Source organism: Eriocheir sinensis, chromosome 33 (assembly GCF_024679095.1).
Source record: "Eriocheir sinensis breed Jianghai 21 chromosome 33, ASM2467909v1, whole genome shotgun sequence".
Lineage (NCBI taxonomy): Eukaryota > Metazoa > Arthropoda > Malacostraca > Decapoda > Varunidae > Eriocheir > Eriocheir sinensis.
Window position 1 is genome coordinate 3,585,851 of NC_066541.1, and position 15,285 is coordinate 3,601,135.

At 42.5% G+C, this 15,285-nt stretch overlaps 1 protein-coding gene and 1 long non-coding RNA gene across 2 annotated transcripts in view; one reads left to right on the forward strand and one right to left on the reverse strand.

Moving 5' to 3' along the window:
- Positions 1-15,285, forward strand: part of LOC127006569 (uncharacterized) — a 28,296-nt gene that overhangs the window by 3,300 nt on the left and 9,711 nt on the right. The gene's annotated exons all lie outside the window — the stretch shown is intronic.
- LOC127006571 (uncharacterized) overlaps positions 6,445-15,285 on the reverse strand; it is a 13,249-nt gene continuing 4,408 nt past the window's right edge. The window contains exons 2-3 of the long non-coding RNA XR_007759645.1: positions 12,259-12,418; positions 6,445-7,010 (exon numbers count right to left, since the gene is read on the reverse strand). This is a non-coding gene — a long non-coding RNA (uncharacterized LOC127006571). The remainder of the gene's footprint in view (positions 7,011-12,258; positions 12,419-15,285) is intronic.

Below are 15,285 nucleotides of genomic sequence, written 5' to 3' on the forward strand. Positions count from 1 at the left end.
AAAAACAAGTGAATGCAGACAAGACGAAAATAATTAAGAATACGTATGGAAGAGAGGGAAAGACGGCAATAAGAAACAATGGGAGAGAGGGAAAGACGAGAGTAAGAAAACATGGGAGAGAGAAGGACGAAGATAATTATGTGAGAGAATATGATACGAAAGGCTTTGGTTAATATATGGTAGACGATACACGGATATTTGACAGGATGGGGGGGGGGAGGAGAGAGAGAGAGAGAGAGAGAGAGAGAGAGAGAGAGAGAGAGAGAGAGAGAGAGAGAGAGAGAGAGAGAGAGAGAGAGAGAGAGAGAGAGAGAGAGAGAGAGAGAAACGGCCATAATGCTAAGTTAATGTTTGTAGTTAAAACGAGAATAATTAAGACAAATAACTGAGATGAAAAAAAAAAATGACGATAACTTAAGGAAGAGGAGACCGGAAAATGCACAAAAAAACTCGGTAGAAAACAAGAGGAAGCCAGAAGGCGGAAACTATTATGCGTGAATGTAAGAAGCGTAACAAGAATAATCGAGAAAGTATGAGATAAAGATGTAAACAATGATAACAAAGAGAACGGAAAACAAGTCATGAATGTTGCGACTGAATATATAGGTGTCATTAGGTGATCAAATGAGACTCGGTAGAAGAGAAGAAAAGGAAGAAAATGACTACAATAGCGTGTGAATGAAGGTAGAGAAACGATAATAATTGAGAACATAAGAGAGGAAAGAAGAGAGTAGTAAAATGGTAGAAAATAAAGGGCAGAGATAGCTGGGAGAATATGAGAAAACTAAGAGAGAATAAGAAAGAAAAGTACGAAGAGAAGGATTAGATAGTTTGTTAGATCAAAAAATAGCCAGATAGATATAGAGATAGATAGATAGACAGATAGATAGACAGATATATAGATAAATAGATAGATAAATGTAGACGAAATAAATAAAAATAAGTGAATGAAGAGGATGAAATGAATCGCTGAATGTTAAGAAGATAATGGATGGATAAAGACAAGAGAAAGGAAAAACGATAAGATAAAAAGATGAGAAAGTCGTGACAAGTAAACAGACGAAGAAACATGAGTCAGAAAAAAAATAGAAACGATGAAACGAGAATAATTGAGAAAAAAAAGGGAAGAAAGATATTGAGAGAGAGAGAGAGAGAGAGAGAGAGAGAGAGAGAGAGAGAGAGAGAGAGAGAGAGAGAGAGAGAGAGAGAGAGAGAGAGAGAGAGAGAGAGAGAGAGAGAGAGAGAGAGAGAGAGAGAGAGAGAGAGAGAGAGAGAGAGAGAGAGAGAGAGAGAGAGAGAGAGAGAGAGAGAGAGATAGAGAGAGAGAGAGAGAGAGAGAGAGAGAGAGAGAGAGAGAGAGAGAGAGAGAGAGAGAGAGAGAGAGAGAGAGAGAGTAATACGAAAGTTGTGACAGGTAGTAAAATTCGACACAGAAGAAAGGAAGTAAGAAAATTATACGCGGATGACTAATATGAAACGAGAAAAAAAAGTAGAAATAATGTGTTGTGAATATCTACGCGGAGAAAATGGTATCATAGAGAAAGTCGTGAAAGAAACTAGAGGGACGAAATGAACGGTGAGGAAGAGCTAGAGGGGGAAATGATGAATGGGTGCAGCAGTGTTACCAGCGAAGGGAGATTAACCCGGTAGCAGCGACGGGCCAAATTTGTGGCTTTACCGTGTACCAGCGATGGGCCAAATTTTTGCCATGATATAAACCCCAAAAAATAGATGATACATAATCTGATCACAAATGCTTTGATGTATATTATGAAATGGTTTGTGTGAGGGGTGTTTTTTTTCTCACTTTTCTCGCTTGGAGGGGCCTTTAAGAAACATGATCCCTGCAGCTACCGGGTTAACACTAGAGGCACCGGAGACAAAAAACAAATGAAACACGAGGAAGTTAATACGTTATGAATAAAATAAGAAAAGGTGACAAGGTTCGAGACACGCTATGAAATAAATAAAAAAATAAACAGGGAAAAAAAATGTTAATACGTGCGTGACTGAATGAGAAAGGTAATAACAATGTGAACAGAAAAAAAATGTATGAAAAAACAGGAAAATAAGAATGTGAAAGACTGAGAATGAGAAAGAAAGGTAATTAACGTTAGAGGGAAAATAAAAAGAAAAGAAAAGGTACGGAAATAATAAGTTAATACGTATATGAAAGCAAAGAAAGATAACGACTTTGAAGGCAGATAAGAAAATATATGAAAAAAACAATAAAACAGAAGTTAGTGCGTATATGAAAGCAAAGAAAGATAACGATTTTGAAGTCAGATAAGAAAATATATGAAAAAAAAGAAAAAATATAACTTAATGAGTATATGAATGCAAATAAAGGTAAATAACACTGGAGGCAAACAAAGAAAAGAAAAAAAAAATAGGTATAGAGAATGAAATACATGAAGGCGAATAACGTTGAAGGCAGACAAAAATTAAAGGAAAAAACACGAGAATAAAAAAGTTAATAAATATAGGAATGAAAACTAAGAACGCAAAAAGAAAAAAGAAAAGACAACGATAAAAAAACGTAAATTACGAAGTGAGTAATGAAGAAAGTATATTAATAAAAAAAAAAAGGCTGAAGAAGAAAATGACAAAATGAAAAGTGAAAACTCGGTGAATTAGAGAGAGAGAGAGAGAGAGAGAGAGAGAGAGAGAGAGAGAGAGAGAGAGAGAGAGAGAGAGAGAGAGAGAGAGAGAGAGAGAGAGAGAGAGAGAGAGAGAGAGAGAGAGAGAGAGAGAGAGAGAGAGAGAGAGAGAGAGAGAGAGAGAGAGAGAGAGAGAGAGAGAGAGAGAGAGAGAGAGAGAGAGAGAGAGAGAGAGAGAGAGAGAGAGAGAGAGAGAGAGAGAGAGAGAGAGAGAGAGAGAGAGAGAGAGAGAGAGAGAGAGAGAGAGAGAGAGACAGAGAGAGGGTAGGCGAGAGAGAGAGAGAGAGAGAGAGAGAGAGATGACGCAACATGAAATTACGCAAATAAGCCGATATATAAAAAGCAACACGGAACCAAAACAAAATAAACAAAGAAGCAAACTTCCCCCACCCCCCCACCCCCCCCCACCCACACACACACGCACACCTGTCTCACCAAGCAATAATGAGCCGGCAATCACCTGGGACGAGAGAGAGAGAGAGAGAGAGAGAGAGAGAGAGAGAGAGAGAGAGAGAGAGAGAGAGAGAGAGAGAGAGAGAGAGAGAGAGAGAGAGAGAGAGAGAGAGAGAGAGAGAGAGAGAGAGAGATTGGAGGTGCAGGAGGAGGAGTAGATCTAACTTTCTCCTATGCGGTTTGTTTGGGATAGGATGGAGGAGAGGCAGAACGTAGATTATTATTATTATTATTATTATTATTATTATTATTATTATTATTATTATTATTATTATTACTTTTATCACTTTATCGATAATATTTTTCTTTATACATGATCGGTCAAAACAAGAAGAATTTGAATGTCTTGTCTAGAGAATTAATTATAAACAGAGAGAGAGAGAGAGAGAGAGAGAGAGAGAGAGAGAGAGAGAGAGAGAGAGAGAGAGAGAGAGAGAGAGAGAGAGAGAGAGAGAGAGAGAGAGAGAGAGAGAGAGAGAGAGAGAGAGAGAGAGAGAGAGAGAGAGAGAGAGAGAGAGAGAGAGAGAGAGAGAGAGAGAGAGAGAGAGAGAGAGAGAGAGAGACGGGGGAGCCGAGAGAGAGACACAGAGAGAGAAGCTGAGAGAGAGAGAGAGAGAGAGAGAGAGAGAGAGAGCAGAGAACACGCTTCACGAGGTCATGGTGTGAAGGTCACCGGCATTCCCTCAGGTAGGTCAGCCTCGATCGGGAAAGGCGGGGCAGGCAGAACAGGTATGAATTATGCTGAAAGGCAAAGACTGGTGTATATAGTCGAACTCGTGTTGTGTTCCCTATTGCAGTCTGAAGAAAGTTTAATATGTTCTGTTTATACAAACGGATACACGGTTTTTGTTTACTGGGCAGGTTTATAGAAGGCAAGACAGCATTTGGTTGCAGGCTAAATACAAGCTAATACAAGGTGAGTGGTTGTGGTTATAGGTTAAACGAAGGCTAGGTAGGGTTAGGTCGCAGGCTAGTACAAGCTGAGACAAGGTGTGTGTTTGCGGTTAAAGGTTGAAAGAAGGCTAGGTATAGGAAAAGGTTGCAGACTTCATATAGAGATTATAGACTATGGCAAGGTGCGTTCTGGTTAAAGAAAACGGGTTACGTTATAGGCTGCCACATTAAAGTACAGTCACACAGGTCAGAAATACCGCTGTAATAAGCACTTTTTTGAAAGGCCAGAAAGATGCCCGCCGCAGGTGCCGGTCATGCTGGCCGCTGGCGCTGTGAGGCGCGAGATCACGACGGAATGGATGACACCCACTCGCGCTTTGCTTCCTCTGTTAAAAGCCTCGAAGTGGGTGAAGAGGACTACATAATTATACTTGTGAAAAAAAGAGAGGAAACTATGCAAATGAACATGGATTGAGACGTGAATGGGTACATATGTATACAGGTTACAATTACTCATGCTCTTGAAGAGCCCGCAATGATTGGTTGCCTTTAGGAGTTGTCTAGTCCAATCTATGCGTGGTATATTTTCTTTGTGATTTCATGTTTCATTGTTTGAATTATTCATTTTCTATGTACATTTTTGCATCTGTTTGAAAAAAAAAATTGTATTAATATTTGTATGAATATAAAACAAGAGACTCAACGACTGATTCGTCCACTGGTCGGCGTCCACAGAATCTCAGTCCTTAGCGGGGCTGCCCAGCCATCCAATTTTTTTTCGCATCAGTGGACGAGTGGGCGAAATCGCATCGACATCTCGATACCTACAGCTAATGTGACCGTTACTTTAGATTGCTTGGGGGCGGGATAGGCTACACGGGCTTGGCTAACGTGAACGGGAAAGGATAAGTTTATAGGGCGGTAACGTGTATGGAAACTCTTGGTCGCCCAACCAAGCCTCGCTCCACGCTCCACTCACCAGAGGATGCAACCCTCTCCAAGATTATATGAACAGTTATTAAAACTTTAGTGATGTAGTCAAAGACAAAACGCTTCAGTTATCTACCAAGTTATAGGCGTGTATAGGGTGTTAGGGGCATATACCGAGCTGCTCGTGACCTCGGTGCTCAATTCCGTCTCATGGCCCTTGAGCATGTGGTGGGTAAGAACCCATAACCCCGGGAGTGACGGGACACAGGGCAGGCGTGATATCCGGATCACCACAGATTACATTTTCCAGGATTCCCAAGGTATCCATGCATTTATCCACCAGCCCGAAAGAATAGATGAACACCTGGAAGGGCTGAGCGGTGACTGCCTCGTTTCGGAATCTAATTCGAGCCTTCGGATTCGTGGTTCGACGTACTAACAACTACACCACGGAGGTGGCGATATAAAGGATAAAGTAAATCTTCCTTTATCCTTGGCGATGTATACCTTCAAACACCTATAGCCACAACTCCAAAGCAACGACCCCAGTTGAATAGATAAAAGCTCTCAAGACAAAAGAGAAGTGAAGAAATCCAGACGCAAGCCAGCCGCCCCCACACCCGGAGGTTCCTGGCACAAAGGACTAGATATAAATGCTCCAGAAGGGAAATCACCACGGTAAGGAGGGCAGGGCGCGGCGCCTCCTACCCACGCAGGGCAAGGCTCTCTTTCTCTCCTTGCTCGGCACGCGTCAACCCATCCCAGGCTGCAGACCCCTCCTACCACCCAGCCGTTTCTCCTCATCCTCATCCTACGCCTCTTCTTTCTCTTCGTCCTACTCCCACTCTTCTTCCACTTTCCCCTCTTCCTCTTTCTCTTTCTTCTATCCATCCTGCTCACCCCTCCTACCGGCCAGGCGTTTCTCCTCATCCTACGATTCCTCCTTCTCTTCCTCCTACTTCTACTACTCTTCCACTTTCCCTTCTTTCTCTTTCTTCTGCTCTTCCACTTCCTCATCCTTCTATTGCTTCCTTCCTTCTTTCTTCTTCTCATCCTACGACTCCTCTTTCTTTTCTTTCTTATCTTGTATGCAACTTTTCCTGTTCCTACCATATTTTCCTTTTTTCTCTTTCTTTTAGTCTTCATCCTTCTCATCCTATAATAATTTCCTTTATTCTTCTTTTCCCTTATCCTACTCATCTTCCTCCTCATCCTTTTGTACTTTTCCCTCTTCATACTTCTTTTCTTCATCGTGCTCCTTTTCCTCCTCCTATACTTTCCTCTCTTCTTTCTCCTTTTCCTCTTTCTCCTCCTCATTCCATACTATATCTATCTCTCCTCCTTTCCTCCTCCTCCACTTCATCCCACTAAGGCCTTCCCTCTTCCACTTTCTCTTCTCATTTTATATTTTTCCATCCCTCTTTCTCTTTACCTATCTCACACTCTTTCCTATGTATACTCTTCTGACTTTCTTTCTCTCTAATCACTTTTCCTTCCATCTCCTATGCTCTCATTCTCGTATCATCCACTTTCTTCTCTCTTCTCCCTTCCTGTCTTTCTCCTCCTCCTCCTCCAACTTTTCTGATTTCCATAATTTCTCTCTTCTCACTTTTCCTTCTCTCTCTTCATTGGTGAGATTCTTACATACTCGCATTCCTACATTACTCATCATTCTCTTAACATATAATTATAATACTGTCTTTCCATCCCACTTCATTTTATATCCGTTTATCGAAGCAATAAATAGTACGCAATTATGGACGATATAATAAATGCGACGATTGAATGGATCTCGGCTCAGACTGTTTTGCTCTGCCTGCGTTGTATAATCTCGAGTCTCGGCAGCAGGTGAGGGCCACAGGTATACAGTTAATTAGTGAATCCAGGATGCTGTCTCCAGTACCCACACCTTTGATAAGTACATGTATCACCAGGGTCCGTGTTCTTAGATGCTTTGGGTTCTCACAGTCAATGTTTTCCAAAGCCACAAAGGAGGTTAGTCGGGTTCTTATCATTTTTTTTTTTTCACGTTCATGGTGCGCTTCTTTTTACGCCCTTGCACTGTCTCTTCTGCTGTAAAAAAATAAAAAAATAAAAAAATGAAAAAAATAAAAGCCTTGCCAAACTATCATTAGGCACATAAAACTACCATTGGAAATACACACAACATCTACAAAAGCCTTATCAAATGTGGGTGTGTGAGCCCAGAAATGTATGAGAATATGGGTGATATGCCTCTCCCTCTATTGAAAGAAGAGAGAAAGGAAAAAGAGAAGGAAAGGAAAGACAGGGAGAGAATATATATGACTCAGACAGGAGCAAAGAACCTCATCCATGACATCTGGTTGTTTCTCTACTTACAATGCACACAAGACAAAGAAAAAAGCCAAAAAGAAATTAAAAAGGGAAAGCCTGAGAGAGAGAGAGAGAGAGAGAGAGAGAGAGAGAGAGAGAGAGAGAGAGAGAGAGAGAGAGAGAGAGAGAGAGAGAGAGAGAGAGAGAGAGAGAGAGAGAGAGAGAGAGAGAGAGAGAGAGAGAGAGAGAGAGAGAATATATAAAGCTCAGACACGATGACCGGAGAAAACAGGCCTTGACAGAAAGTGACAGACAAGACATCAAATATACATGACAGCATCTGGCTCTCCTTGCACGAAGTAAAAAAAAGTAAAAAGAAAGAAAAAGACAAAGATTAAAGAAGCCTCAAGAACATACCAAGGAAAGGGAGAAAAGGCTCGTAAGGTAGAAAGAGAAAGTAGGAAAAAATAGAAAAGAAAAACTATAAAAAATCACTTTCTAGACGTTGTTAAAAAAAAAGTTGAATTGCTGCGGATAGTATTTTTAGAGAGAGAGAGAGAGAGAGAGAGAGAGAGAGAGAGAGAGAGAGAGAGAGAGAGAGAGAGAGAGAGAGAGAGAGAGAGAGAGAGAGAGAGAGAGAGAGAGAGAGAGAGAGAGAGAGAGAGAGAGAGAGAGAGAGAGAGAGAGAGAGAGAGAGAGAGAGAGAGAGAGAGAGAGAGAGAGAGAGAGAGAGAGAGAGAGAGAGAGAGAGAGAGAGAGAGAGAGAGAGAGAGAGAGAGAGAGAGAGAGAGAGAGAGAGAGAGAGAGAGAGAGAGAGAGAGAGAGAGAGAGAGAGAGAGAGAGAGAGAGAGAGAGAGAGAGAGAGAGAGAGAGAGAGAGAGAGAGAGAGAGAGAGAGAGAGAGAGAGAGAGAGAGAGAGAGAGAGAGAGAGAGAGAGAGAGAGAGAGAGAGAGAGAGAGAGAGAGAGAGAGAGAGAGAGAGAGAGAGAAAGTCGAGATTTACGAGTGGTGGAGGGACACGTACACAGGCAACCAAGGACACGACATTTTACAACAATAAACAAATAAAAAAAATGCAAATAGATAAAAAAAACTAACCAGAATATAAAAGTAAATAAATAAACACACACACACACACACACACACACACACACACACACACACGGTCCGGTAGTTCAGTGGATAGAGCGTCTGCCTCACAACCAGAATGACCGGGGTTCGATTCCCCGGCCGGGTGAAGATAAGTTGGGTTTATCTTCTTTCACGTGTAGCCCCTGTTCACCTAGCAGTGAGTAGGTACGCGACGTAAGGCGAGGAGTTATGATGACCCCGTTGTCGCGGTGTGTTGTGTGTGAGTGGTCTCAGTCCTACCCAAAGATCGGTACTATGAGCTCTGTGCTCTTCCGTAGGGGAACGGCTGGCTGTCTCGAAAGAGACCCGCAGCAGACCAAGAGGTGAACGACACACACACACACACACACACACACACACACACACACACGTTGTAGGAAAGCAAGGAACCTACATTTCAACTCATGGTAAAAGTCAAGAATTCACAAACAGGAATCTGGAATTGCAACACCTAAAATAAAGCTATTCGTATGTATAAGCCTGTATCTCATGTTCCTACGTTCTTATAACGGTGCGTAGGACATTAGAATACAGAATGAATGAAAGGACCTTGAATTTAGAAAGGGAGACTTCTGATGTCTCGAGTGGTGATTCCCGCCGAGGAGGAGGAGGAGGAGGAGGAGGTCGTGGGGTGGGGGGAGGTTGGGCGAGCTACGTAAGCCTGTCCTCACTTTCACTCAGGTTAAGTGGGAGTGGAGGAGGAGGAGGAGGAGGAGGAGGAGGAGGAGGAGGAGAAAAAGCAGGAGTGAAGGGTGTGCGACCTGCTATTATCGGACGCTTCTTGCATTTTCTTATCCGTAACCTAGTGCCCTGTTCCTCTTCTACATTCACGTTTAACGAATGTAACAGGAACAAGCCAAAAATATCTCCTCCAATTTCATTTCTTCCTCTTTCCCTCCTCTCCTTAACCCTGACGGCAGAACCGCCGTCTCATCTATCTCTAAGGCTGAACTCTTCTCTCAAACTTTCTGTAAAAACTACACTCAGGACGATTCTGGGCATATTCCTCCTACTCATCCCCCCTCTGACTAATTTATGCATGCCTGTTATTAAGATTCTTAAGAATGATGTTTTCAATGCCCTCTCTGGCCTCAACTCTCAGAAGGCTTATGGACCTGATGGAGTGCCTCCTATTGTCCTCAGAAACTGTGCTTCCGTGCTGACACCCTGCCTGGTCAAACTCTTTCGTCTCTGCCTATCAGCATTTACCTTTCCTTCCTGCTGGAAATACGCCTTCATACAGCCTGTGCCTAAGAAGGGTGACCATTCCAATCCCTCAAACTACCGGCCCATAACTTTACTTTCCTGTCGATCGAAAACTTTTGAATCAATCCTTAACCGGAAGATTCAAAAGCACCTTTCCACTTCTAACCTTCTATCTGATCGCCAGTATGGGTTCCGCAAGGGGCGTTCTACTGGCGATCTTCTTACTCTCTTAACTGACTCTTGGTCATCCTCTCTTAGCCGTTTCGGTGAAACTTTCTCAGTTGCGCTAGACATATCGAAAGCTTTCGATAGAGTCTGGCACAACTCTTTGCTTTCTAAACTGCCCTCTTACGGTTTCTATCCTTCTCTCTGTTCCTTTATCTCCAGTTTCCTTTCCGGCCGTTCTATCTCTGCTGTGGTAGACGGTCACTGTTCTTCCCCTAAACCTATCAACAGTGGTGTTCCACAGGGCTCTGTCCTATCACCCACTCTCTTCCTGTTATTCATCAATGATCTTCTTTCCATAACAAACTGTCCTATCCACTCATACGCTGACGACTCCACTCTGCATTATTCAACTTCTTTCAACAGAAGACCCTCTCAACAGGAATTACATGACTCCAGACTGGAGGCTGCAGAACGCTTAACCTCAGACCTTGCTATCATTTCCGATTGGGGTAAAAGGAACTCGACACAATCTTTCAAACACCTATCCCTATTCTTCGACAACACTCAGCTGTCACCTTCTTCAACACTAAATATCCTCGGTCTATCCTTAACTCAAAGTCTTAACTGGAAACCTCACATCTCTTCTGTCACTAAATCAGCTTCCTCGGGGTTGGGCGTTCTGTATCGGATCCGCCAGTTCTTCTCCCCCGCACAGTTGCTATCCATATACAGGGGCCTTGTCCGCCCTCGTATGGAGTATGCATCTCACGTGTGGGGGGAGCTCCAATCACACAGCTCTCTTGGACAGAGTGGAGTCTAAGGCTCTCCATCTCTCCTCCTCTTACTGATAGTCTTCTACTTCTTAAATTCCGCCGCCATGTTGCCTCCCTTTCTATCTTCTATCGATATCTTCACGCTGACTGTTCTTCTGAACTTGCTAACTGCATGCCTTCCCCCTCCCGCGGCCTCGCCGCACGCGACTTTCTGCTCAAGCTCATCCCTTTAATGTCCAAAACCCTTATGCAAGAGTTAACCAGCATCTTCACTCTTTCATCCCTCACGCAAGTAAACTCTGGAACAATCTTCCTTCATCTGTATTTCCTCCTGCCTACGACTTGTACTCTTTCAAGAGGAGGGTATCGGGACACCTTTCCTTCCGAAGTTGACCTCTCTTTTGGCCACTCCTCTGAGCGCTTTTTGTGGAAGTAAGCGAATAGCGGGCTTTTTTTTTTTTTCTTTTTTTTTTTCCCTTGAACTGCTTCCTCTGCTGTAAAAAAAAAAATAATAATAAAAAACCTATCACCTCTTCATTTGCTGACTGTCACTAGGCGAATATAACATGAATAGACCGACACCTTGCCCTCAACAATGCCCTAACTCTTCATTTACTGTCTCTGTCACTAACGAATGTAAAAGGAACAGACCGTAACCTTCTTGTCCTTACCTACAACAAAACGCCTCTGTTACTGTCTGTTACTAAACGAATTTAGCAGGAACAAGTCACATTTTCCTTTCCCACTCCCTAACTCCTTTGCTGTCTGCCACTTGACAAATGTAGGAGGAACAAGCCATCACCTCATTTTCCTTACCTACGTCCTAACATCTATTTGGCTCTCTGTCACTTAAAGAATATGACAGGAACAGGTCACACCTCACTTTTTTTCTTCCCTACACCCCAGGCGCCAAGATCGCATATCCTAGTCAATCAGTAAATCCTTACACGCCATTTCTATTTTGGTCTGTCCATATAATTATCAAAGTTATACAGAAACATGGATAGATTAACTCTCCCTCGTGTTCGTGTTTTCCTTTTCACGAATCCTTGCTCAGTACAAGTGGGCAACCAGCATAAAATTAGAAGTGCTTAGTGAATTGTCAAAATCACAATATCAAAATTCGACACTGGCAACAAATCATAACAAGTTTGTCATTTAAATATCTTGACATCATGCCGACTAAAACATAACTCCATAATGTTCTTGACTCAGTTCATACTATTGAATAAATGACGGATACAAGATCAATAGAAATCTTACCAACTATTATCATTATTGTTATATACGTGCTCTTCATCTCCTCCTTATTATCATTATCATTACTATCGTTACCATCATTATATTTGTTACACGGACCTCATAATGCCATACGTAAGTGATATGCTTCTCTTCTTTTCCTCCTCCTCCTCTTCCTCCATATCATTACCATCACTACTATTCCTGTCATTATACTTACTACACGTGGTCCATCATGCTATATGTAAGTACAGTGTTGAACTGTTGATGCTCTATACGTGTGCTCTTCCTCTCTTTCTTATCATTATCATCACTACTGTTCCTGTCATTATATTTACTACACGTGGTCTATCATGCTATATGTCAGTGCAGTGTTGAATACGTTGATGTTGTATACGTGTGCTCTTCGTCTCTTTCTTATCATTATCATCACTACTGTTCCTGTCATTATATTTACTACACCGGGCCATGATGCTAAACGTAAGTGGTGTGTGTTGCGTTATCCCTCACCTGTGCTCTATCTGCGTCCGGGTGCTGCGGCGACTTTCACTCACGCTGCTGCACGGGGGCGGGCGAGGGGAGGTGGGCGTGACTCACACACACACACACACACACACACACAGTCAGGTCCGCATGCCACGCCTCGAAGTCACCCCTTACACAGCACTTCCTTGGAGAAAAACAAAGAGGAAATGAGGTGTCCAATAAAACTTTAAGCTCGGTATTATAAGACACTTTCACTTCTCACATCAGCTATTTCTAAAGGTCAAAGAGGGGGTCAGTCGTGTTCTAATGAGTGTTTCTTCAGGTTCACAGTACAGAGGAAGGGTCAAACTACCACCAGGGTCATTAAACTACTCCTGGAAATGCCCACAACTCCTACGAAAGCCTTGTCAAATAGGTGTTCTTGAGGTTCACGGTACAGAGGAAGGGTCAAACTACCACCTGGGTCATTAAACTACTCCTGGAAATGCCCACAACTCCTACGAAAGCCTTGTCAAATAGGTGTTCTTGAGGTTCACGGTACAGAGGAAGGGTCAAACTACCACCTGGGTCATTAAACTACTCCTGGAAATGCCCACAACTCCTACGAAAGCCTTGTCAAATAGGTGTTCTTGGGCTACGAAGTGTCTTATAATACGACCCTTTTTAAGAGTATTTGTGATCGGTTCCGGCTCTAGGTTCATGGGGGGCTCAGCAGTATTATGCGTTGGGTGCAGAACGTTTATGTGACAATGTTGGTAAATGCTAGTGAAAATCCAATAGAGGAAAGCAACATGTTTTTTTTTTTAATCAATATTTGGATCCCTACAGACAAAAGGGGTTCACTGTCACCTTTTTTGTATCATCTTTCTCCTTGCATCTCTCCCTCGTCTACATTCCTTCAACCTCCCTGTCTCCCTAACTCCCTCTGTGTCTCTTTCTCAATGCATATTTTACCTCCCTGCCTCCTCACCTACCTACCTCTCTTTCTTCTCTAATTTTACCTCCCTATTTTCTCTCCCTCCTCACTTTCTCTCTCCATCGATCCCTCCCTGCATTTCTTTGCCTCCCTGTCTGTTACCTTCCCTATCTATTTAACTACCTCAGTCACTGTCTTTCTATACGCTTCTGCCTAAAACCGGTCTTGATTTGATTGATTTATGTTTCGTTGTTGCAAAAAGTATATACAACAAAGGCGGCGGGAGGTGCGTTTTCATCCCATCTCAAAAACAACATAGAAAGTGTACAGGGATTGTAAAAAAGTATTAAAACAAACAAAACAAAAATGTAAAAAAATGCAAAGGATAAGGTTAGGGTGGGTGTTGGTAAATTTATTTATATTTTCATTTATTTTTTCCCATTTTTTTACGAACGGCCGACTACCTAGTTGTAATGTTTTTTTTCAGTATTTTGTTTTAATTCGCGTAGACCTTACAACATGTTTAGGGATGAAAATATATACAAGGAGGACCAAAGGACTCAGATCTGCATAATTTTTACCCTACGTTATTTTTCTTGGGGTAGTTTTTTCTTGTTCCCACGTAAAGCTTGTATACACAGGATGGAGTGTGTGGCCAAGAAAGGGGTGAGGCCTAAATGACCTGTATAAATTAAAGCCTAAGTAACTTTTTTTCTAGTGGGCGAGTGACTGGGCAATTCTCGTTAAGAGTGACTAGGTGGGCGGTCATTTTCTCCTGACACACGATATGGATATTTCCGTTAACCGAGCGGGGCGCGGGGGAGCGAAGAGGTAATTTTTTTGTTGACAGGAGAAACTTAGGCAGATTTTTAGTTTCTCTTTACACACAAGATGGATAGTTAAGTTAATCAACAGGCTCGGGTATTACACTTTGTATTCGACAGTATACTTCATAATGGCCATGTATACGCAGTAGGGTATATAGCGTTAATTTAGGATAATATTCTTTCTATTCGCAATGCACTAGGGTTAGGTTAGGTTAAGTTAGATTAATATTCTTTTCATAAGTCACATGCCATTGTAAGATATGAAAAGGATAAAGGACATTGACTCGCATTCTCGCTTTCGGCTCTCACAACAGTTATTTCCGAAGGAGGAAAGGGACATTAATCGGGTTCTCATGAGTGCATTTTTTTCATGTAATAGTACAAAAAGCTTTACCACATTACCGCCAGGGTCATAAAACTGCCCATGGAAATACCCACAACCTCTACGAAGCCTTGCCAAATGTGGGTAGGAAAGTCCCGAAATGTTAGAGAATATGGGCCAGTATCTTACGGCCTAATGTCAGATGTTAAAGCTTTGTAGGCTCATAATAGCTCGTTACTCACATGATGAACATTTCCCTTAAGACTCAGATACCACACTTTCTATCGGTTACTATGCTTTTAATGGGCCACAGGGCACTTTGCTGAGAGTTTAATGGCTGGTGCCATGTTCCGGGCCTAATGACGGGTGTTGTACAGTAATCAGGATGGGCATCGGCCGCGGGGCGACGCGAGGCATGTTAACATTTTGAGGGAGGTGAAAGGCCCACGCAAACCCTCCCTCTCCCACTCCTTCCCTTTCTCCCACACTCCGCCCACCTCCCACCACCCTTTCCCTTTCACTTCCTCCACTCGGTATTCCCCAGCTTCTCCCCGGCCTTCCTCGCCGCTAATAAAAGGAGAAATGTTAGGGTGGCTGGGTGGCAGGGAGACAGGGCGTCGTTGCCTCTAGGCAAGGGTTCATGACCCGTCCCGAGTGTTTGTTGCCGGACGTGATCAAGGTGTTGATTAAAGGGGCCATGACTACGACGCGATGGAGTTAGTAAGATGAAGCCAGAGCGACGCCACTGATTCATAAGTTGAAGCAGGAGGTGTGGCCAAGGAGACTTGTAGCTATATAGTCTCCTTGGATATAACCGATATGTATAGATGTTAAAATGAGGACTTTAACTTATCTCCTCAAGTTAGTTAATGTTATATAAATTAATCAAACTAATGTAAAATGAGTTACATATAAAAGTATCATGGAAAGGCATTAAGCATATATATATATATATATATATATATATATATATATATATATATATA